General features: G+C 39.4%; 1 pseudogene; it reads left to right on the top strand.

The window, feature by feature from the left end:
- The first annotated feature begins 3,944 nt into the window (after nucleotides 1-3,944).
- On the top strand, nucleotides 3,945-21,908 carry LOC129085770 (ATP synthase-coupling factor 6, mitochondrial-like; annotated as a pseudogene).
- Nucleotides 21,909-25,687: the final 3,779 nt, after the last annotated feature.

Below are 25,687 nucleotides of genomic sequence, written 5' to 3'. Positions count from 1 at the left end.
ATATAAACGCCTGCTGAGTTCCCAAGCTCTGTAATGACTGCTTCCCTCCCCACATAAATGATCTGCTTAGTGTAAGACTTAGGGCTATTTTTTAGCTGACTTTCACATATTGGGTAACTAACTCCTAGGTGATCCCACTCAGTTCCACGGCTTCAATGCTGTCTGCTTACTGACATCTCCCAGATTGCTGTTGTCTTTCCCAGTCCAGACTTCTACCTGAACTCCTGCTTCTTATTCAGTATCGCTGCTTGGATGTCCCTCAGGCATCTCAAGCCTAACATGTTCAGGACTTAATTCGCGATTTCTGTCTGGCAAGCCTGTTCTTTCTGCAGTCTTCCCCCTTTCAGCGAATGTCAACTCTGCTCTTCCCTTCAATTGGGCCAAATCCCTTGGTGTTAGCTCATCTCTCATTACATCCAAGCCATCGGCAAAATTGTTGGCTCCACCTTCAAAGAACACCCACCCAGAGTCTAGTCATTTCTTATTGCCTCCATGTCTGTATCTGGCCTAAGAACCCCAACCCCAGCTCACATTCCCCCATCTCTTGTCTGGTTAAATGCAACAGCTTCCTAACTCTTCCTACTTCCTCCCTTGTGCCTGTATAAGACTGTTTTCTCAGCACTGCAGCTTTAAGTCCTTTAAAATTGCTGCTCTGCTTAAATATCACCCAAAGTCTTCCCATCTTAGAATCAAACTAACATCCTATGGACAAAAAAGCTATATGTGATCCTTCCTTTTGCATTTCCTGCCCCGCTCCTTCCCAGTTCCAGGCCCACTATCCTGTTTTTCCTTGAGCCCACCAAGAATTTGTCTGCATCTGGGTTTTTGCATGCGCTATGAGCTGCCCAGACTGCTGTTTCCCCAGAGAGCATCCTGGCTTCCTCTCTCATTAACTCTGGGTTTCTGCTCAAATGTCAGCTTTCCAGTGAGGGGGCCCTTAACCCAGCTGTCCAAGGCAGCACTCGGACCTTTCCTCCGCGCGCGCACCTCTCTACCTGCCTATGCCATGTTGTATTTCTTTGTGGCATTTATCACTTTCTTTTACACTTACTTGTTTCCTTTGTCTCTCACTAGAGGGATGGAGGTTAATGAGGGAAGGACTTCTTTTGTTGGCTGCTGTACCCTAGGATCTGTATGAATGACTAGTATATTCTAGTTGCTTAATACACATTTGTGGAATGGCTGGCACCTTTAAATTCCATGTGTTACTTTTGTGGGAAACCTTCCACGATCCTCTAAGTCTGGGCTAAATGTCCCTTCCAGAGCTGTCTGAGCTTCCCTGGTTGCAGAGGTTCTCATACTATGTGATATTCATGGATATATGCTCCAGAAGAACTGGAGTAAGTTTACCTTTTTCACTGATGAATCCTCAGTAGTTGTGAGGTAGCCAGCACATTGTTGGCACTCAAATTATTTGTTAAATTGAATATATGTATATATTGATACAGGGTTATAATTTATTGAGTTTAAATTTACATAATATAGAATTAACTATTTTAAAGTATACAGTTTAATGGTATTTTGTACCTTGTCCAATCATCACCTCATTCCAGTTTCCAAACATTTTCGTCCACCCAAAAGGAAACCGTGCACCCATTTAACAGCTGCTCTGTATTCTCCACATCACCCCAATTCCTGGCTACCTTTAACCTGTGTTCTGTCTCTGTGGACTTACCCGTTCTGGATATTTCCTATCAATGGAATCATACAAAATGGAACTCTTTGTCAGGGAGGTTTTAATACATGTGACGTAGAAAGTCTTTATTATTAGCAGGACTCTGTTTTTAATCCCATTGGCATGTATAGCTATAGATCTCACCTGTGTCTTTCTTTCAGGTGTGTCCCACTTAAAAACGCCAAATAAATTAATGGCAACAACTTTCCTCCAAGTCATCAGTGGTGTTTCACCAGAGTCTTTTTCTTGTGGGATGGCCAGCCTTCATCTTCCGCCCAGGCCCCTACTAAGTGCCTTTCATTCCATTTCCTGCTCACATCTCCTCTGCCACCTCTCTCTGGACGCTTGCTGGAATGAAAGCATTGGCGACAAAAGGCTAAGCTGAAGGGGACGGATGAACATCCTTAAAATCATGAATGGTAGGGAAAAACTGTGTAAGAACTTGTTCCCCAAGCCTCAGAATCTTTTTGAAGCTTAAAAGAGCTAGTTTAAGAGGAAAATAAAAAGTTGCATTTTATGTAGTATATTGGATACATACAGAACTTGGTGCCCTGGAAAAAGATAAATAGCTTTAGGGTTTAGGCAAATAGACAAATAATAAATCAATAATAGGTCGCTGAGAGGAAGCAGGGAAGAGGAGAAGAGTTACCATCGAGGGCAATTACCATCCTTCCACACAAATGCCCCCTTGATGGGGCAGGCACTGGGCTGACTGGCCAAATTGGGCCCCGCGGTGACATATTAACCGCAGCCTCCTCAACTGATCTTCTAGAGTGTCTCTTCCTCAAAAATCTTCCTGGAATTGCAGTCAGCTGCAGATTTTCAGAAGCTAGCGTTACAAGCTATAAATGAACTTGCCCTTAGGTCAGGGATTAACATATTCCTGACTTTTGGCTATTTCAGAACTTGGAGGTCAGAGGTTGACAGAGAAAAAGAAAAGCATGGAAACGAATAAATTATTTCCTTTGTTACCAACTACGGATTCTAATTATATCTTGGAAGAGGCGAAAGTAAAGTTTAGGGATTACTTTAGGTCTCTCATAGCCCAGTTATTAATGCAAACATATGAGGATTAGCTGAATGATTTAAAAACTTCATAGTTGATTAAACGCCTATTGCAGAAATCACACTTCCATTTTATGCTTTGACTTCATGTCTTTACTTTTAGATTTTGTAGTAATTTATTTTTTTTAAGATTTTATTTATTTATTTTTAGAGAGGGGAAGGGAGGGAGAAAGAGAGAGAGAGAAACATCAATGTGTGATTGCATCTTGTGCAGCCCCAGCTGGGGACCTGGCCCACAACCCAGGCATATGCCCTACACTGGGAATCCAACAATGACCCCTCGGTTCTCAGGCCGGTGCTCAATCCACTGAGCCACACCAGCCAGGGCTAGATTTTGTAGTAATTTATAATTTGTGGGAAGAGGGCAGGATTAGTTGGAGCCTGTTGTACATAATTCAATCTACTATAAAATCCTGATGCAACCGTCGGAAACTGATCTGGCCCCCAAATACTGCGTGATTTACTCCACTAGTGTTAATATGTGTGGTTTAAACTGGGGCAGGACAAAGTTCCTCTGAAACAAATAAGTGAACAATAACCAAATGTTATTTACTTTTGCTAGTGAAAGTAGCTGCCTAGGTGGATGGACTGAAGAGAACTAACACCAATTTGGGAAGATTTCTTTTCAGAAGTTTAGGACTCTGAAGTAGGAAATTAGAAACAACTCACCAGAGTTTTGACTCTTGGAATTGAGGGTGTGCTTTTTATTTTATTTTTTTTTAAATCTGGTGAAATTTGGGGTAAAAGTGAAGTAAAATCAAGTTTTTGGGCACGATGCAGAGATTATTAATCTGGGAATAAAAGGCATTTGGCCAGTTAAAATAGCAATTTTAAATAAGGACTGCTGCTTTCCCAGCAGTGGCTGCAACCCAGTTAGGTCTTTCCAACTGGAGTTGTAGTTCGTTCTTCCAGATTGTGCGGTTTGGCAAAATACAGAATGAATAAACTTTCTTAGATGGGAAAAATATAATCAAAAGAAAATAATGTCCTGGAGTAGCCCACCCTTAGCCAGTATTTGTGAATGGAGAAGGTGCATTTGCTAGTTAAGAAGGACATGTAACGTTGTAGGGGTGGGGTGTTACTTGAGAAGAGACAACAAATCAGAAGACAAATGTTTTTAATCCGTGTGGTTTCTAGTAGGAAATATCTAATCAAGTCACATGTATTTATTTAGGAACTACTTCCCATCTAGCCCTGTGCGCGGATGGTTCGGGCTGCAGGAACGCACCTCATTGGGGATCCTTGCCTCCCGCATCGGCTCCTCCAGGAGCAGCACAGGTCCCAGGTAATAAGCGTCAGGCACTTTGAATTTTTTGTTGTTGTTGAATGTCAGCAAATACCCTGCCAATGAGATATTATTTTGCTTATTTTACAAGGAGGAAAACTCATGCTCAAAGAGATTAAGAAACTTGCCCAAATTTGGTCTTTTATTGGTGACAGAGTCAAAAGAGAAAAGGTCAGGGGCAGCCGAATGTCTGTGCATAAGTGTAGACGCACATTTGTTTACATGAAACATGGATTGTTGAACCCTGGGGCAATTATAGGGATTTTTGGGCCATTTGTTTTACTCGACTTCCCTCATAACTATCAATAGAATAAAGACCAAGATCACTGACCATCAGCATTTTCCATTTACATCACATTGTGCTGTGAACAGAAATTCAAACCAGGTGGTCAGAAACCCAGACAGTCCTCGTGGCTCAAACAGTCAACGCAACTATCTTTCTTAAAGTTAAAACCAAAGCTCTACATATTCAATATCTGTAAGTCATATTAGAATTTACCGAGTTTTTAAAAACCTATGTCAAGCCTTGTTAGTTTTAGTTCTGCATTATTTTGAGGACATTTTAGTCCAAAACAAAGCTGAAGTTTCCTTTTCCCCAAAACAACATGTTTTCTCCAACTGTTTCCACAGAACCGTATTATCAGTATGTGTGAGAGCTATTTCAAGTCATTTTGGAAGCCACCTATGGAGCTTTAAAATTATTATTATTATTGGTGACATTACATTCTTTTGTCTCAAAAACCTTCAATGTGCATTTCCTAAGAACAAAGGCATCCTCTTATATAACCACCATGAAATTATCAGAAAAAGGAAATTGAACATTACAAAATACTATTTTCTAATGCAGAGTCTATATTCAAATTTTACCAACTAATTCTTTAATGTCTTTTTTAGGTATTTCTTTTTTTTCCATTTCAGGACTCCATTCTGGATCATGCATTGAATTTACTTATATCTTTTAGTCTCCTTTACTCTGGAAAAATTCCTCATCCTTACTTAATTTTTATTCACCTTTACATATATGAAGAGTACAGTCCAGTAGCTTTGTAGAATTTGCTTTGGGGTTTTCTTCTGAGTCCTTATGACTAGATCCATGTTAGACATTTTCAGCAATAGCATCACACTTGACTGAAGTGACGTCAGACACATATCCGATAGATACTTGTCATTTTTTTCCCTTTGTAATTTAATATTTGCAGTATTCTCTGTCTTCTCATTGTGATGAAAAATGAGTTATGTGTGCTTCGATTTGGTCTTCTGTGGATCTGTCCAGCTTTTTTGAGGATGGGTGAACACATTTAGAATGTCTCTTGTGTCTTGATTCTATTTCAGTCAGGCTTTCACCACTGTATTCAATGTTTTTAGGGTCACCAACGAGCTGTGTCTTGACAATGCAATAATTACTTCTTAGTGTTTATTATACTTGAACTGTCAGCCTGGCAGTCTGATTTGATGATACTCCCTGATTTGATATAGTCCTGATTTGATAGTCCAAAACAAAGCTGAAGTTTCCTTTTCCACAAAACAACATGTTTTCTCCAACTGTTTCCACAGAACCGTATTATCAGTATGTGTGAGAGCTATTTCAAGTCATTTTGGAAGCCACCTATGGAGCTTTAACGTTATTATTATTGGTGACATTACATTCTTTTGTCTCAAAAACCGTCAATGTGCATTTCCTAAGAACATTAGGAAATGTCCTAAGAACATTTTGATCTTGAACAGTATTTTCACTTGGTTTCTGAGACTCTCTTCTCTCTTGGTTATTCTACTTTACCGTAAAATTATTTTTAATATGCACATGTATTAATCGCAAGGGACATTTTGTTCTTCCAAAGGCACTTCCTAACAAATAACGTGTACCTAAGATCATTTGGTTTTTATCTTGGAAAAATGTTTTAAGTGACCTAAATGTTTCAGAAGGATAGAATTCATATATCATTAAATTCACCCTTTTAAAGTATGCAGTTCAGTGGGTTTTACTATATTCCACAAAGTTGCACAACCATCACACGTCCACTGTCCCAAAAAGAAACCCTAACCCATTCGTGATCTCTTCCTGTTCCTCCTCTGGGCCTCCACCTTTGGCAACCAGTATCTGCTTTCTGTCTCTGTAGACTTGCCTATTCTGAACATTTCTTATACATGGAATCCTACAATATGTGGTCTTTTGAGTCTGGCTTTGTTCATGTAGTATATTGTTTTCAAGATTCATCTTGTAGATGTATCAGTAATTAATTTCTTTTTATAGCTATGTAATATTCCATTGTATGAATATATATATCATATTTTGTTCACATGTTCATCAGTTTTTGAACACTTAATTTGTTTCTATTTTGTGGCTATTATGAATAAAACTACTACAAATACCCATATATAAGTTTTGTATGGAAATATATTTTCAATTTTCTTACGTGTATGTAGGAATAAAATTTGTTGGTTTATATGGTAACTTTGTTTAACTTTATGAAGAATTGCCAAACTGTTTCCTACAGCAGCTATACCACTTTACATTACCACCAGAGATGTATGCAGTTCTAATTTTTCCACATCCTCCCTAATACTTGTTATTGGGTTTTTAAATTTTCTTTATAATTATAGCAAGCCTGGTGGGTGTGAGATGATATCTCATTGTGGTGCTGACTTGTAATTCCTAAATGATTAATTATATTAAGCATCTTTACATGTGCTTGTTGGCCATTCTATATCTTCTTTGGAGAAATGTCTATTCAGGTTATTTTTTCAATCTTTATAATGAGTTTTTTGTCTTTTTGTTGTTTAGTTTTAAGAATTCTTTATATATTCTGGATGCTGGAACCTTCTGTGATATATGATTTACAAATATTTTCTCCTATTCTGAGGATTCTTTTCACTTTCTTATTGTATCCTTTAAAACACAGGAGTTTTTAATTTTAATAAAATTTAATTTCTTTAGTTTTTCTTTTGTTCTTTGGTGTCATGTCTAAGAATCTAATGCCTAAATCCAGGTCAAAAATATTTATATCTGTATTTTCTTCTCAGAGTTTTATAGTTTATTCTTACATTAAGGCCTTTAATCCATTTTTGTATGGTGTGAGGTAGAGTTCCAACTTCATTTTGTTTTTCTGTTGCTAAAATGAAATGTCTTGAAAGGATAGCAGAGTGATTACAAGCTCAGGCCTTTGATTACAACTGCTGGGCTTTAAATCTCTTTTCTTCAGTTGCCATTTGTGTGATCTTAAAAAAATTTCCTAATTTCTTTATGCCTCACCTTTCTCATCTGTAAAGAGGAATAGAGTAGTAACTACCTCATTAGTGTGCATTAAAATTCAAATCATAGAACTGTCATAAGAACTGAGTCTTTGCATTTAACGTGTTGACACCTAATAAGCATTGATTACTAGTTATCATCATCCCTAGCTCCTTACATTTGGACTTACATGAACTCTCTTTAAATTTGGAACTACCTCATCTTCTCCTCTTGGTGTACATTTTCAATAGTGGGCTGAATTATTTACCCAAGTGTCTTACCAAGAACAAGACTTTACAGATAGAGTATAATATACTGTGAAAGTTCCAAAAGGGTGGGATGTGGATTGAGTTTATAGTTGCAGCTCACCAGAAAAAGCAGCAAAATGTCTGGTAAAGGGCATTTCCAATCTTTTGTAGAACTTCACACAAAGAGACTAACGCATGGCAAATGTATTAGCTTGCTAGGGCTGCCGTAACTAAGTACCACAAACTAAATGGCTGCCACTTTATTTACACATCTTAAACAATAGAAATTCATTTCTCCACAGTTCCAGACACTAAAGTTTGTCTTCACTATCTCCTTTTATCCTTCTAGGTGACTCTGTCCACGTAGACCCCAGCTAGCATTATTTTGATCACATAGAAAATTAGACACAAAAACCTAATTCTTACTAATGGGTAAGCAACCAAAATGTTACCTGTCCATCCAATAGTGGATTTCTTACTCAGGTAGTACCTCTGAACTTTAAAGTATTTGTATTTGACCCCCAAGAGGAGGAAGCTCAATCCTATACATAAAAGAGAATGCCAGCCTTGATTTGCTTTTCAACACTTTCTTGAATGGGTGCTTCATGATGGCCCCCCCACTGCCAGCTGTCAAAGTGCTCCCTGCACAATGAAGCTTCATGCCTTAGGGCCCCATATGGCCCTTAGGACCTGTTTTTGCTGGTATGCTCCATCCACATACATGGGTTCCAGAAGGAGCCAGAAGTTAGGTACTTCTTCCGGGGGGTATTACATTTTGATGCAGAGGTAAAAACCATAAATAACTCTAAAACTCTAAAATTTGTTGTAAAATTCAGACATTTGCAACAGACCAGTGGAGGAAAAGCTTTGGAGAGGACCACATTTCTGTGAACTGTCTAATCATTTCATGTAGGCAACCAACTGATATGAAAAGTCCTCCATTTGGATAGTTTTAGAAAATATTTACCAGGAAATTTTTGGTTCGTATAACAAGAAGCTTCTAGGTAATTCAGAATTACTTGTCTTCTACCGTGGGCTCAAGATTCTTAAAAAGAAAAGACAAGGGTTAGTGCTTCCTGAGAGCCAGCTTCAACTAATTAATACGTAGTCGCCAACTTCAACTAGGGGAGCCGGCAGGGGGGTAAAAAGTGTCGCCTTAGGGAGACTTTTGTCAAATGGATAATTCAAAAAAGTCATTCCTTTTGAGCTTGGAGTCATTAACTCCTCTAGCAACCAACTGTGAGAGTTATGTTTGAGCTTGTCTTGAAAATTACCTTAAAAAGGAATAGACAAGGGGCCGCTGACTTGGCTGCCAGTTTATTTACACGTCTTAAACAGGAAGCTGTGCATACTTGTTTAAAGATCCACTTGGAACAGTCCTGATTCTCGCCAGTCATCTCATAGAAGAACCCATCTGCATTAGAATCAGCACCTGCTACAGTGTGGGTCAGGCTGAAAAGTTGTTACAGACCCTAAAGGAATTAATTTCTTTTTGTTTTTTAATTCAGGAAAAGAAATATTCAAATACTTGTTCTTATAAACTCAATCATTTGAACAGATTAACTCAGAAGAAACTCTTTTAAGGCAAGCTCATTCTTTAGTACCTTGTATGGAATGTGGCGGCTCACCAACACTCTATCAGTTCTTTTGGTTGTTATTCATGTTGATGAATATGAGGAAGGGAAAAGGAATTCCAAGTATCATAGCACTGGGGGTAGGGGATATTATTTTGCTAAGGCTGCTATATTGAAGTACTACAGACCAGGTGGCTTAAACAACAGAAATGCAGTGCCCCACAGTTCTGGAGGCTGGAGAGTCTAAAATCGGGGTGTCAGCAGGGATGGTTCCTTCTAAGGTCTGTGAGGGAAAGTTCTGTTCCAGGCCTCTCCCCTTGGCTTGTAGTTGGCCATCTTCTCCCTGTGTTTTCCTCTATGAGTTTCTCTGTGTCCAAATTTCCTCTTTTATAAGGGCACCAATCATATTGGATTAGGACCCACCATGATGTCCTCATTTTAACTTGATTACCTCTGTAAAGACCCTGTCTCCAAATTAGGTCACATTCTAAGCTATTGGGTGTTAGGACTTAAACATATGAATTGTGGGGGGGACAAGATTCAACCCATGATGAGGGGGAGGTGTGGCATGTAGTGAAAACACAAGTAAGAACCAGCCACGGCTGTAAAGGCCTTGGTCCCTGGTGGCCTGACAATCACACATAGCACAATAACAAATGCTTTCAGTGTCTAAAAAACAAACCTCCTAGAAGCAGTCAGATTAAGTTCACTGTGTTCTGCTAACTAATGCACAAAACTGCCCAGTACCTTTTGGAAAGATTTTTACCAAAAAGTGTAAAGAATGAAAAAGCTCCATGTTATTGAAGACATTAACTTATGTATGAATACCTCACTCAGAAATTTTTTTATTCTGAATAACTGAGGGTTTTGTACTTAAAATTGCATCGTGGCCTATTTCATTCTTACTCAGAGGATGCCCAGGACAATGTGTCTTTAGCACTGAGTAACTGAAGGCAATTTTAATGTGACACTTTGTTAAGATGGCACACTTTGGGGACTAATCATCTGCCTCTTAGAATTTGGATTACTTTGGACACATCACTTAACCGCTCTGTTTTTCTGTTTCTTTAATAATACTGTTACAGATCCCTGCCAGTGCTATTCTGCAACAGCTGTGGGGTCCCATTGCCCGCTGCCAAGAAGCATGACTCCCAATGCAAGAGTTTGGTGAAAAAGGAAAGAGGTTGTTTATTTAAATGTTATGCAGATTTAGAATAATGATGGATTTCTGCCATAAGTCCCACTCCCTTTAAAACACCTCAAAACACATAATCCTGCCTCCCTTTGCCAAACCAGGCCGCTTTCAGAATATGCCAGTCAGAGGTACTGTGTTTCAGAAAAGCAGAAGTCTGCAGCTCAGCATTCTCGATCACAGTCAAGCTCCAAGCATCTCCCACGACTCTGCGCTTGGTTAGGCAGGTCTCTGAAGGGCTCCGTCAGCTCTGCTGGGTCTTCTCCTTCTTACTCCAGACCTTGTAGTGGGGCCCTCTCCTATACCCTTTCCTCCGTACCACACGGCTGCTGCTTCACTACGGGCTGCATGGCTGCTTCCTCCTCTCTTTCAGCCTGCCCTTATTTTAAATGCTCAGCCTAAAACTTCCTATGTGGCCTCATATCCAGTCCCTCCAATGACGGGCTAATTTTGCCAGTTCCCCCGTATCTTTTACCTTCTTTCAGCTGCCATCTTTAGCCAAGGCAAGAGTTCCCCACGACACAGGGGCATCTACCTCCTCTGGCTCTGTCACAAATCACTATACCTTCTTAAGTCACTATACACATTTTGCCCAGGGTGGCAGTGCAGCTATTAACTTGTCATTGTTATACAAAGTGTCTTAAACCCATATCATCCACTCCCTTCCCCAGTCAAGGTTTGTGAGGATTATGCTCTGTTATTTTGGGGGACCTCTACTCTGCACCCCATTATAATACCTGCCTGATAGAGTTGGAGAGGCAGTTGAGATAATGTGGGTAAGCACTTGGTTTGGGGCCTGGCACATAATAGAAGCTCAATAAATGGTAGTTGCCCCTACTTTATTATTATGTTGTGTATCATCATATACCAAGATTGTGGATCAGGGGCCAAATATGCAGAGGCAACAGGCTGAGAGCAGGTGGGAGGGCCACTTGTCATGAAGGAGAGCTTTCTGTGTCAGAGGGAGGCTTTAGAAGCAGGGTGATGCTGAGGAGAGGGAAATCATTAAGAAGTGCGATATGGCCCTGGCCTCCTGGCTCAGTTTGTTGGAGGGTCATCTGGTACACCATTTAAAAAAAGAAAAGGTTGCAGGTTTGATTCCCGTTCAGGGCACATACCTAGGTTGAAGGTTCAATGCCCAGTCGAGCATGCATGGTTGCAGGGCAGGGGAGCGGCAAACCAATCATTGTTTCTCTCTCACATTGATGTTCCCTCCCATCCCCCTTACTTTCTCTCTAAAATCAATTTTAAAAATATCCTTGGGTGAGGATATAAAAAAGAAAGGAGAGTGTGATATAACCCACTCTCCCAACATCCTGCACATCTCTGTATACTGCAAAAATCACAGTATCATTGACATGATTGGATTTCCTGTGGAAGTTGGCATGAAACGGAGCTTGGCACAAATCTGGGCTGGAGTACAGGGTGGAGACAAAACGTCAGAAGGGAGCAGAGACGGAGGAAACAATGAGTAATTAAGATCTGAAGCTCACAGAGTATTAAGCCCTTTAATTACCTACAAATCAGTGAAAGAGTGAATGAGTGAAGCCCATGTTGTTTAAGATATGATTTATCTATTGATATAAAATCAGAAAACTCTTTTCAGTCAATTTTGTTGCTTTCAGCGTTGTTCCCTTTGTAATTTATCCCTTACTTAATTACAAATTTTCTTTCCTAAAGCCCATTCTCTTGATCTTGCTTTGGTTCTCTTGGTCGTTTGGTCATTGATTTTTCATTCATATAATTAATGTCTCTGTGTAATTTTCTCCAATACAGTGTATACAACTATACCTACTGCTTTTTCTATATTGCTGGCTACTTCTAATCACTTGTAGCCTAACTGGAGAGACATCAGTTTACTGGAGCAGTCCACCCTGATCACCAGACAATGCAAAACTATCCAGAATCTTCCTCTAAGCCATTTTTCCTGCCCCATTTACCATCGTTCCTTACAACAAACCCTCGAATCAGAGCAGATAAGTGACTTACTCTCCTCCTGAGTCCCCATTTTTCATGTTTTGTCTCCCGGGAAAAATTCTATTTATCACCGTCTCTTCTTCACCCTTTCCTTCCCGCTTCCCATCCAATGTACACACACAAAACTGGAGTTTCCAAGTTCCGCTCAAAAAACACCACTCCTGCCCTGGCTGGTGTGGCTCAGTGGATTGAGTGCTGGCCTGCAAACTGAAAGGTCACCAGTTTGATTCCTGATCAGGGCACATGCCTGGGTTGCAGGCTGGGTCCCCAGTTGGGGGCATGAGAGAGGCAACCGATCTATGTTTCTCTCACACATTGATGTTTCTCTCCCTCTCTTTCTCCCTCTCTTTCCCTATCTCTAAAAAAATAAATAAATAAATAAACTCTTTAAAAAGAAAAACCCACTCCTGCACTCCCAGAGAAAAAAAATCCCACCAGTTGTCCCAGTCTATGGCTTTTTCAGATGCCATCACACACCTCACCAGACAGCATTTTCAATTGTTTTCTTAACTGCTTGCATGGTGGTACTGCAGCCCTCCTCTCCCCAGAGCCCCGCTCACTGCAGGGTTTAATGAAGGGGTAAAGGATTGAATGGAAGTGTATCACACTAGGGAAAATCCAAAACATGAAATAATCCAAAAATAATCTATATGTGACTTTGGAATGCATTGTATACACACATTCAGAGAACATCAAACACAAAACTTCAAACACAGCAATGAAGCCAGCCTGTGCAGGTCCCAGGTGGGTGGGGTGGCCTGGAAAAAGGGTGGGAACCCTAACAGGAAGGGAGGAAGCTCTCACCAGCCAGCTCTGCTTCCCCAGCCTCAGCGGCTTATCTGGAAATCAGGGAGACTCCAAATGGCTTAGAGCTCAAGGGCTGGGTAATTAATAAACGATGGTAATGACTTTGGAAATCAAAGTACTATGTAAATGCTAAATTTGAATAATACAAAAATAATGACCTTTTATTATCTTCTTTAAAGATGTAAATGGCATACTCTTTTTAATCTAAAGTAGGTTCAGGAAACAGCAGTACGTTTAAATGATGGTGCAAACTCATGCAGAGTTCTAAACGCAATTATAGTACTGACCATCAGCCCTGAAAACAAATTACGGTAGCTAATGACAAGGAACAGTAATTAGAATGTTTCTAGAAAATTACTTGGAAACAAAATTGTCAACAAAGCCCGCTCCAAAATTGCTGTAAAAGGTTTAAGTAACAGAATAATGTAGTGACCTATGCCCCAAGTGACAGGAAGAAGATGTGAAATGCATTCGGGGCCCCATGTCACTGTCTTCCAAGTGATTATATACATTGTTTTTCACCTCGGTGTTTCTGGGTCACCCTGGATGCGGTAGGGAGCCAAGTGCCCTTGAACATTCTGCTGCTTAGTAAGTCTTATCCTGGTTGACTGGTATATTCTGGATAAGTCTCCCTTTCCCTTCTCCTTTGCATTTTTTGTTATCTTTGGCATTCATATTTGAAAAACATGCGCCTCACTTGGAACAAATCCATGAAACCAAACAACCTTAAAACTTTCCAAACAGCCCAACTGTTGCGATCTGCAGGCAGCCCAGACTCTGCAGATCGGGTCTCCCAGGCTGACACTTGCAGAGCTCCTGACGGAAGAGTTTCTTGTTAGCTGTAACGGAAACTGACATTTATATATCGCAATTTTAATTCTCCTGAGACTGGTGCAGGTCAAGTCTGTGATAAGTAAGAGGGAGGATGGAGTGTAGAGGGGAAAGGCGTGGGTGGAGGAAGGTACGGAAAGGAGACAGAAGGACACACTGCAGCCTCTCGATTGAAAACGTTCTCTTAGTGCTTCATTAGTAATGGAGCAAAATGAGGGAAAGTGGAAGAGAGGTTGCTTCAATAAATTGCCACTTTCCATGAAAAAGGGCACGTATAACTTCCTCATTTGCTGCTTGTAATGGAGGAGTGAGCAACTCCTTACAGGAGTGTGAGTGTGTGGGTGTGTATTTGTTAAGGCAAAACAAGCACCAAAAATACATTTGCTTCAAAAGTAACCATATTAAATGTCATTCTTTCTAAAATGCTATTCCATAGGCTTCTTTGACGAGACAGCACCCCAAGGAAGGTGCGATGCAGTTCAGGCTGCAGTGCCATTGTGAGGGCCGCCTGCCCTATGAACTGCTGGAATACAGTTCTGCTTGGCACCTGATAGAAAATCATTTTCAAAAGGTTTTGGTCCACTTTGGGGTGGTTTTCTCTACCCCTGGACTTTGCTGGCAGGCTGGCAGGAGTCACTTTTTCCATCCCCATCCACTTTTTAATTTCCTGCCTCTCATGTGCTATGGCCCCAAATCTCTGGCCTGTTAGAATGTGGCAACAATGAGCCTCACTGGCTTTTAGTGGGAGCTATGAGAAAAGTGTGCAGGCTGGGACATTTGTTTTGCTTGCTAGAATCCTCTTACTTTTTAACTTTACCTGTTTCTTGAGCACATTCCAGACATTTGAGCTAACTCTAGGAATGAGATACCACTGAAATTAATTGAAGGTAAACTTGTAGCATAGGATTTAGGCATTTGATAGTTACATGAGATGCTCAGATTACACATAATTTTATTTCAATTCTTTGATTTTTAATTTCATATTCTTCAAATGATACAGTATGTTAACATCATATTTATTTTTAATTAATTTGTAAAATGTCCACTAACAGAATGAAAGTAATTCTGTTATAAAGAATTTTTGTATGGAGAAAAAAGTACGACCATACCCAAGCACTGCCACACTTTGTACTTTGGTATAATTCTTTTGATATTTTTCCTATACATGCTTTTGCAAACATAGTTATTCTGCCAACTTCTATACAACCTTTTATCCTGTTTATAAAATGCACTATCTTGTAACTATTTTCCTTATTGTTCTATATCTGTATGGCTATGCTTTTAATGATTACAGAATATTCCACTGAGCAGTTATTAATCATTTTCTTAAATATTATTTTCTTATTATTAGAACTTTAAATTATTTTCAAATATTTACTATTATAATAACCTTGCAAGGAACATCTTTCTGAATGTAGCTTTTGTTTGCTTGATTGATTGTCTTAGAATTATATCCTTAGGCATCCCAGAAGTGGAATTACATACAAAAGATTGTGGCAATTTAGAACCAAGACTTAATAAAGGAAAACTGTGGATGGGCATGGTAGCCATCGACAGCAACTGAGAGCAACTCCAAGAGCAGTTGGCATGGCTCCTAGAGATGAGAGGTATCGGGTCACGGAAATGTTTCCCAGCTCTTCTGCTGCCTTCTCAACAGGCACCTGTATGATGGTAACTAAGGCTTTGCAATGTTCCCAATAAGGTAACGTAAAAAGTGTGCATGCGTCATCATTGAAATGTGACAGATGTGTGGGGAAGTCAGTATCATGGTAGCAGTATACCTGTGTTTAGGTTCATTCTTGGAAAGGAGAAGGGAAAAGAACCAGCCTGAGAAAATCCTTAGAAAAGTATTTATCCAGAAAGGATTTTTGCCTTAAGGCCAATGAACAATTGCCTTATATTGGGCTGGCTAAAAAGTTTGTTTGCTTTTTACTGTAGGATGGCTCCAGTAGTGCTTTGTTGTCTTTAACTTCATTCGAAACAATTTGGTTAAATTATGTTGTGACAGCTGCCACGTCAGCGTGCATTTAAAAATACCTTATCAAAATTGGAGAATTTTTGTGCAGCCTAAATGGAATTGAAAATGGAAGAAGATATGCAACATTTTCAGCATATTATGCTTTATTATTTCAAGAACAGTAAAAACGCAACTCAAATGCAAAAAGAAAATTTGCACAGTGTATGGAGAAGGTGCTGTGACTGATCGAACATGTCAAAAGTGGTTTGCAAAGTTTTATGCTGGAAATTTCTTACTGGATGATGCTCCACGGTTGGGTAGACCAGTTGAAGGTGATAGCAATCAAATTGAGACATTAATTGACAATAATCAACATTCTACTATACAGGAGATAGCCAAATCAATACTCAAAGTAGCCAAATTAATGAAGTTATTGGGGGAAATGAAAAATGTTTGTTTTATTTTATGGAAACAAACTAAACGGACTTTTTGGTCAATTCAATACTTCTGTTTTTACTGGAGGTCATATGATTGCACTGGGATGACTGTGGCAAGTAACAGAAGACCCAAATCAAAACCTAAACAGGAAGGGGCTTGTTACTTCATTTTGCAAAAAATCATAAATAATAATAATATTAATAATACTTAATTTAAGAAATAACAGGAACCAAGTCCCAAGTATTTTTCTACATTCTTAACATGTGTTAACTCATTTATTCCTTTATATAACTTCATGATGTGTCCCCTGCATGAGATGAGGCAACTAAAGCATGAAGAGTATAATAATTTGCTAAAGGTTGCACAAACTCAAGTCCTCCAGATCCTACTCTTTTTACTATTATAGTAGAGCTATTCTCAGAGAGTTAATTTAGTGGTTCCATAACTTTAGGAAGTATGAAAAACACTCACTCAACTACACCAACTGATTAACAACTCATACACATCCTGATTGGTTGATGCCTGTAAGGTACTGGTTTTAAACATTTAGTATATCACCCTGGACCTAGGTAATTTCAAACTTTCAACTTTGCTATCTTCATCACATCAACAGCCTCTTCCTGGTGAGGGAAGCTCATAAATTTGAAGGATCACAGGCAAGTTTGATGCTGTCCAGCAGAAGAGTTAGACATTCTTTCTCTCTCTCAGAAGTTTTTGTTAGTTAACTTCTTAAAAAGTATAATGCACATAGACAAATCTCAGATGTTCAACTTGATATACAGCTTGATTAATTTTTATCATACCACCCAATTAATCACTGCACAGATTAAGATATCGAATATTATCAATACCCCATACCACCTCCAACAGTAACATCATTTTTCTGATGAAATCCTCCACTTTTCTATTTTCTCAAATATGTTAATCAGAGTTACTTTTACTTCCTTATTTGCTGACCCTGATATCTCAATCACTCTTAGGTCTGTTTGTTTGTTTCTTTCTTCTTCTTTTTTTTGGCTCCCATTAGATCCCATTTGTTCATATAGTGGTACGATGTGTTCATATAGTGGTACAATTTTTACTGAATGTCAGACATGTATGAAATACTGTAAAGCTTTGGCTGATGATATTTTTATTGAAAAAAAATTTAATTCTGTTTTGGAAGGCAGACAGAATATTTCCAGATCAACTTGATCTGGTGGAGGGTGGATCTAGGCTTCATTAGGTTTGATTTTTTTTTTGTTGTTTTTTTCTTATTCCCATGATAGAGTCTTCTGAGGTCTCAACTGTACAAAGCCTCCTCAACCTTGTTGGGCCCCAAATTTTACCTGCTTATCCTCTGGAAATGGCAAACCCCAATTTTTACCCACCTAGTGAGATGGACCCTGTCCCCAGCTGTCACTTTTTGCTCCATCTATACTCTCCACATCATTAATAGGTAGAGGTAGAGGGAAATGTGAGGAGTCTTTCAGTATATCTCCTATCACTCTAGGATTTTGACCACTCAAGTCCTGTCTGCCTTGATTGTTCTTTTATTCTTTTCAATAGTTGTTTTAATAACTTTTTTACCCTTCATGAGGCGGGGAAAAACCTATATCTATCCATAATGCCCCCAGCAGAATTCCCCTGAGGTCCCAATCACAGGGACTGCTTGAAAGAGTCAGTGACAAGGGAACGAGACCATCATACATGGTTTAGATCAACTTGGGTGCATGGAAGGATGGACATCTGAGTCAAACTGAGACTCTGCAGAAAAGAATGGGGGAACTGAAGTTCCAGACTCTTTATTTATGTAATGATGGCCTTCTTTACAAGGACTAACATGTGCTTGGACTCTATGGGATTCTCTACAATATTAATCTTCTCTAGATAGACCCACCTTCTGAGTTAGGGTCATCCTTTCTGCCTTGATTTCATTATTTGATAAGCTCCTCTGGACCCATTTTCTGACTCTCTCTTTTTTTAAAAGATTTTATTTATTTATTTTTAGAGAGAGGGGAAGTGAGGGAGAGAGGGAGAGAAACATCAATGTGTGGTTGCCTCTCACACACCCCGCCCCCTCCCCCCACCCCCCGCAACTGGGGATCTGGCCTGCAACGAAGCATGTGCCCTGACTGGGAATTGAACTGGCAATCCTTTGCTTTGCAGTCTGGCCCTAAATGCACTGAGCCACACCAGCAAGGATTCTGACTCTCTTTTTATCCTCAATCTAAAGTGTGTCTACAATCTATGGAAGTGAGTCTCCATTGTAAATCATTTGATTTAAAATAAAATTTTCTTTTATGAAAACAAAATAACATTAAAAATTGTGATCAAATGTATTATAAAACATGGGAATGATATATAATTTTCTTCTCAATACCAATAACTGCAAAAAGTATTTAAAAAATTTCTGTTGGAAGTTTATCTTATAGAAACCTATGTAAATTGTTTATAATTTGGTTATATGTATACGCTTGGTTTAAAAACAAAAAACAAAAAAACACTTGGACATTATAGGATGTTTGGAAAATTATAGAAATGCACAAAGAAGAAAACAAAATTAGCCTCAATCTCACCATTCTGGGATATAGCTTGTCAACTTTTCAGAGAATATTCATCTGACATTTTTTCTTGTGTGTGTGCATACACACAATTAAAATGGTTTTAACATGGTGGGTGTTGCATACATATTCAAAACAAATTTTTGTTTTATTATTTATTGATTTTTTTAAGATGCAGAGAATGACTATAGTATTATAGTCTGTGAATATTGATAAAATATTAATATTCAGAGAATCTAAAGAATAGTCATAACTCCATGATAAATGTTTTAACAATGTTTTTCTTCATTTAAATTAATTATATGACCACACAACCTGGGAGTTTTGAAGAAAAAATAAAAATAAATTTTTAGTCAGGGCATAAAGAAAACAAACAAGGATTTCAAGATTAATATGTTGAGTTTCACACTATCATGCTTACTACTTCTCAGCAAACTGTTGAAAAAGATCAGATTGTGACATTTCCAGATGGAGAATCCAGAGCTTTAAACCCTCCTCCTGTTTTATTTCACTAACGTTTGAAGAACGTTGGTGGTCTTGCAAGAGAACCTGAATAGAGAGAGGAAATGGCCAACATCAGGGAACAGCCCAGGAAAAGAAAAACATGATTTCCTTTCTTGTACCAGAAAATATAGCTGCTCAGCCAAGATTAGTATTTTCTTGTGCCAAACCATTTATTGGGGTATAAAAAGAATATATTAAAACTTTATTTTTATTTCTTTACTTAAAAATTACATTTTCTGTTTATATATTATATTAATTAACACAGTAATATATATACATATTTTATAAATAAGTATATATATTGGGGTTAACTAAAATTTCAAGTGTATTTACACAAAAAAATAACATTTTTAAAAACAATATTTTTTAAAACCTTTTCCATCATAGGATTATATAATCAAAACATTTAGAGATCACTGCTTACCTTCTCTCAAAATCATTTTTTATTGGAGTTTTGCAAGAGATTTTAAGTGGTAGAGAATCACATCCTCACTGGAAAAAAATGCACTGTTTAAAAATCACTTTTTATATATGTCTTTTTGGCAACTAAACGAATTAGTGAGTGAAGTCTGGCTAAGGAAGAGGATCTTCTGCAACCCCTTTCTGGTGGTAATCGAGAAGGTCCCTTCTCTCGCTCAGCATTAATCAAGCGCCCCTCTGCGCAGAGCACTGTTCTGAGCCCAGGGAGGAAACAGACAGGATTAAGAGCGGTCCAGATGAGAATGTACGATTCAAGTTAAAGTGAGAGAGAACTCTTAGTTCAAACGGGGGATCCAAGGGTTCCAAGTGGGGGAGAGTCCCATGGTCATGGCAGTGCTTGGCACCCTGGATAAGGGAACCAAGCAGAGTCATGAACTGTTTGGTCTGTTGGAGAAAGACAAACAGCTCAAAGAGGCAAGATGCCAAGGTGCTCAGAGTTATAGAAAGAGCTGTTGACTGGACTGGAACGGAGATCATAAGGTTCTTGGATATCGTGCTAAAGAGTCTGAGCAACAGCCTGTAAGACAATCGTTACCACACCTCCTTTTTACATGAAGAATGTGAGACTGAGAGAAGGTCAGTCATGATGTGGGTGGAGAGCAGAGCTGGCCTCTAATCCAATGACCTTTTCACTTCTAATTTATACCTCTTAGAAATATAAAACAAAAATGCCATATGAAATGCTTTTCTGCATTATTGGTTGTCATGTGGGGTTAATAGAGGCAAGTTGAAACACCTGATAAGACTTAATAATTGTATTATGGGTCCTTTTAAATCAGTATGTTTGGAAACTTGCTATAATGCGCACATCTTCAGACATTAAAGTGTTAATGACAGAATCGGAGATCTGTGTGCCTCCCTATCCCACATGTCTGAAATAGTGCCTGGACCATAGCAGGTGCCCAATAAATGCAAAGGAAATAAAACCTGTCCTATTTTCATTCTAGGGTAAACAAGTCCATTAAATTTGAATTCAATCAAGGAAGTCAATTAGAGAATATGCACAGAAATACATTTGAAATGAATTTATGTCACTTAATTCTGGAATATGGAATTTTATTTATGAAAACTAGGATCTTTGAATTTCCAGTTGACAGCTACCTAATTACAGAATTAGACGGAGCACAGCGGCGGCAAGGACACAGGAGTCAGGAGGCAGACAGTTTCAAGTGCAGCCTTGGCTCTATGCTTCATCTAACCATGAAAAGACTTCATTTAACCTTGGATATTTTCTATAAGTTTCAGTGTTCACATCTGCAACATAAGAATATTAATACTATTTTGCAGGGTTGTTGGAAAGATTAGAGATCTAAATTATGTGTAAAGTCCCTGTCACATAGTAGGCGCTCAATAAATTGTTGCTATTTTTGTTGTTTTCTATTTTAATTTTTAAAAAACTCTGCTACACTTCCTGGCAGTCTTTTTGTTGGATGGGATTCCAAGCTGGTGCAATCTGTGGATATGTTCTACAGCCAAGTATTTTTCAGCCTTTGTACATTAAAATTAAACATAGAATAATCCTGTAGGTATGGATAACTTCAGCTCAGTTGTTTCATATCTGTGAAAATATCACCGTTTATTTAAACTGATGTCAAAATAGGGTTAAAGCAACATATAGAAGAGTAGTGAAGTTGGGTGTAGATAAATCTATTTGTTTATATTTAATTCCCTCTACTTTCTGGCAGAATGAATAGTTTTATTAGAAAATAACCAGGAGAACGGTGGTGGTGGGTGTGGCTCTGGCAGCTGGGGACTGAGCACAAGTGACAGAATCACCGTGATTCTGTAGAGGTTCTTCAAGGGACCCTCTGTCCCTCAGTCAGCAGTCTCAGTCCATCTGAGGAGGAATATTGGAGTTACAACAGTGGCATCTAATAAGGAACTTGATCCTCTATAGAAGCTCTTTGTGGGCAAGAATAGAAAATACAGAACTAAGTGACACTCATCTGAGGGACCTGTTGGCATTGGCCCACAGTACTAGCAAGAGTCGGAAAGGGAGCCTTTTAAGGTGAAGGAAATGTATGGTGAAGCAGAATGAATGCATTTGCTGACATCACATTTGAAGATCCCAAATCTGAAGCCATCGATAAACCCCAATCCTGAAGAAATGTAAAATGCGTCTGGTAATTTTCCCTAGGTAAGGTGTACAACTCATTGATCAGAATAAACATACCTTTATACAACTGTCAAATGTTCCTTAACTGTGATTCAAAGAAAATTATTTGGTGATGTTTGGGAAAAAGAAGAATATAATCCGTGTGCAAATTTTTTTTCCTATACATTCTCTCTACTTTCACTACATAGATAGACCCTCTTAATCTCCATGGTTCTTCTTGGGTTCTTAACAGATAAGAGTGAATTTTAAGCATAGGATTTACTGCATTCTTTGTTCTATGGGGAAATTGATTTGATGGGAACAATAGATTTGGAGTTACAACTTGGCGCAATGTGGAGAATTCACAGAAAATATAGATAACTCGGCAAAGTAAACAATATCTTTAGAGAAATTATTCCCTGTCCAGAAAAGACTAGCAGAGTCATTCTTTTGCTATGTGTCTTATTTTGTTAGAGACATAAATCTCAGTTATAAAATCAGCTGAGGACTCTGCTATGCAACTTTATGAAGCATATGCTTGTGAGCTTTACAAAGTTTCTATGCCCTGGGAACATCCTACTCATTCCCCATTCCCTCAGGAATTTTTCATTAGAGGCTTGAGACGTGTAACTTAATAGGGTTCATGATCCTCATTCTGTTTTTCCTCTAAACAGGTCTCCTAAGAGTATTAATTTACACACTCCGTTTCAGTAGAGACTTTAGCACTAAAAATGTCAAATTATTAGCCACGCAATTTTTGTCACTTATAAGCAAAATCTCAGTGATCAAGTGCCCCTTCATCTGAGAAGTTCGCAGGAGATGAGTCCCAACTTCTTCGCAGTTATCCTACTGAATTTCAGCACTCTGGAAATTCTCTGTGCAAATCTCAACCTGCAGGCAGAGGTTACCTTTTAACCTTCAACTCCTGCTTCAAAAAAGACAAGTTTCATCCTGCTTGGTAGTAGACAGTAGTTAAGTTCTAACAGCCCAATCTTTTTTGCCTTTGTATCAGCAACACAATTTCCCCCAAATTGTTCGCTTCTCTAATAAAAAGGAATTTAAAAAAAATCTCATATTGTAACGGGCCCTTACTGTGTAACAAGAGTCTTTAGAGGGGCCTCTTTGGAGTTTCTGAGCCTTGGCCAGCCTCCGTCAAAGAAAAGCAGAGCGAGAGGACTCGGGTTCCCGTAGACCTCTTCACTGCCTCCTGGCTGCAGTGGAACCGGCCATCCTAGGTCACGGCGCGGGCCTTGCAGAACTCTGCAGCAGAACCCTGATTCAAGCCCTGGAGAATGCATGTGTCCACATAGCTCACATGGCCCCCTTTACGTCTTCACTCAAATGCCACCTCCCTTAAGTGACGCCTTTTCTGACCACCCTTTCTAAAATTACACTCTCCCAATCCTCCTTCTCTGCTTTATTTTTATCCTAAGCACTCATCACTCTCTAAAGTACTATGTAGTTTGAAAATGTATCCTATTATCTACCTGTTTTTTAAAACGTAAGCCCCATGATGGCAGGATCTTTCATCCTTTTTGTTCATCCCAGTATCTCTGGTACATAGTAAGTGCTCAATGTACATTTGTTGAATAAATGAACCCATGAATGAAGAACAGATTGAAGGCAGGCCTGGGGCCATTTACTGCCATTCCAGACTGCCCTCAGCCAGGGACACCCAGCTCATCCTTTTCTAAGGGCCACGTGGTTCTTAATAATGGAACGAATGGCACCTCTACAGATTCTCGTTGTGCTCCTGAAAGCCTGAAGTCTGCTGACTTGTCTCCTCATTTGTTATTGGCCTGGTTAGCTATGCATTAGGTATTCTATGGCTCTTTGTAAGCCTAAACTGACTATTTCAAGCCTCACCCTCCTATGGATACAAGTGAGATTATATTGACATTGAAATAGAAATCATCAGAGCTCTTACTTCCCCTGACTTCGGCCTCCTCTAATTGCAGGACCTCTACACATCTCCCTCAATTTGTTGCTGTTTGCCTTCTTCCATTTCAACTTTGCCAATGCCCCTGCCCACCATCTCTGCTGCCAGTGCCCTCTTGAGAAATGTCCCACCAGACCCAGTGCCCAAAACACTGGGAGTCTCCTCTTCTCAGCACCACAGATTCTCTGTGGGCTCTGGGGAGTGAGGGAAGGCGGGCGAGCAGCTCTGTTTTTGCTCGACACCTTAGTGATCACAGCTGCTTCTGGGCCTCAGTCTACACATGGTTCAAATTTTACAGTTTATGGGCAAACCCGCAGGCTGGTGAGGAGTCAAGAACTTGGATCCTTCCTGCCTCCTCTTTTTCCCTTTCTCCTTCCAGGTGCTCATGCAAAATAACACCCTTCAACTCATGCACCTAACTCACATGCCCTTGTGCAAACAGACATGGTGGATGGGGCATCTGAAGTTGCTACCATGGGCCAAGGGTCTCTAGTCTATGACCTGACATGACACCTTGTAACCAACACTGCCTCATTCTATTCAGAGGGTCCCTTACTGTGCCAGACCACTGTCTCTTTCTGACTCTTAAGTGCGCTTCTGGTGAATCAGGAGGCAATGCTAACTCTGTGCTCCTGGGAACACGATACCAGTTCTCTCAAGGGTTGCTGGGACAGTCTGCTGCAGACTTCTGTCCACAGACCCTCTTATTCCTTTCTTTATACATAAGCTCATTGAATGAAGCGCAAACCAGCCCAGCCCTAATGGATTTAGGGCAACTTGCCTCTTTGAAAATTAGTGTTCTTACACATCACAATGCAGAGTTTCCTGGTAGAAAAAACAATCCTTAAGCCATTCTCCTATGGTATCTTTTTTTACTTCTAATATCCGATATCCCTTCTCATACCTTTTCATGCATTTAGTTCTCCTCCCTTCACCCATACAAAACCTCTGTCAATGTATGACATTCTACATAGGCCTTGGGCTTGAAAACTATGGATTTAAAAAAAATACATCCTTCACAAGGGAATATGCTGTTTTTAATATCTTTAATGATTTGGTTGCAGCTGAAAGATGCCTATTAGATGTAAGCAGGGGAACTGGGAGATATTGTTGTCTGAAGTGACCAATGTTTGGTGTCCCCCTCTGAATCATGAACTTGAGCCATCCTGGAGTTAGACACCCTGGGCAGGGAGCTCCCCATCGCTGCTCCCGAGGCTGTGAGGTCTTGTAGCTGCTCCAAGGCCCCTCCTCTCTCTGCAGGTGTCACTGTGCACTGTGCCTGTTGAATTTCCTGCCACTTTACACCATTGCTTTGTGCACTTACCCTACTTTGCTGTAGCTTTAGGACAAACAGAAATTTCCTGAGGCTCTCAACATGTGCTTCTCTTTTTAAATGGCTCAAAGCGGAAAAAAAAGAAACATTGAAAAATCAACTGTTTCTCAGAGGAAGAAGAAAATATGTAGGGTTTGTCACTGCCAGGAAAAGTGGCACTAAACTTTCACCCAGAATTATATACTATCCTTTTCTAAGGGCTATTTTTAAACACCCAGGATGGTTCTTACATAGCAATGAGATAGTCTGCCCAGCTGGGGCTGCAGACCACTTCGAAATCTCTTATCCAGGAGCCTGCAGGCCCCAGGCCAGTTCCAGTTGAAGTTCTTTGCTAGATAGTGGCCTGGTCTGCTGTCTTTCAGGCTCAGTTCGAAGTCCACAATTTTTATAAATAAATGTTTCTTGTGGAGAGGGTGTTTTAAGGTTACAGCTTCCAGAGTCTGTTTTTCCAGAAAATGGGAACTGTTTTTATTATCAAATGTCTGTGACCTGAAACAAGTATCACAAAGGTTTGA

The sequence above is a fragment of the Pteronotus mesoamericanus genome, unplaced genomic scaffold (genome assembly GCF_021234165.1).
Source record: "Pteronotus mesoamericanus isolate MK-2021 breed Mesoamerican mustached bat unplaced genomic scaffold, CSHL_Meso_final scaffold_31, whole genome shotgun sequence".
Lineage (NCBI taxonomy): Eukaryota > Metazoa > Chordata > Mammalia > Chiroptera > Mormoopidae > Pteronotus > Pteronotus mesoamericanus.
This window is presented reverse-complemented; position numbering and strand designations above follow the sequence as displayed.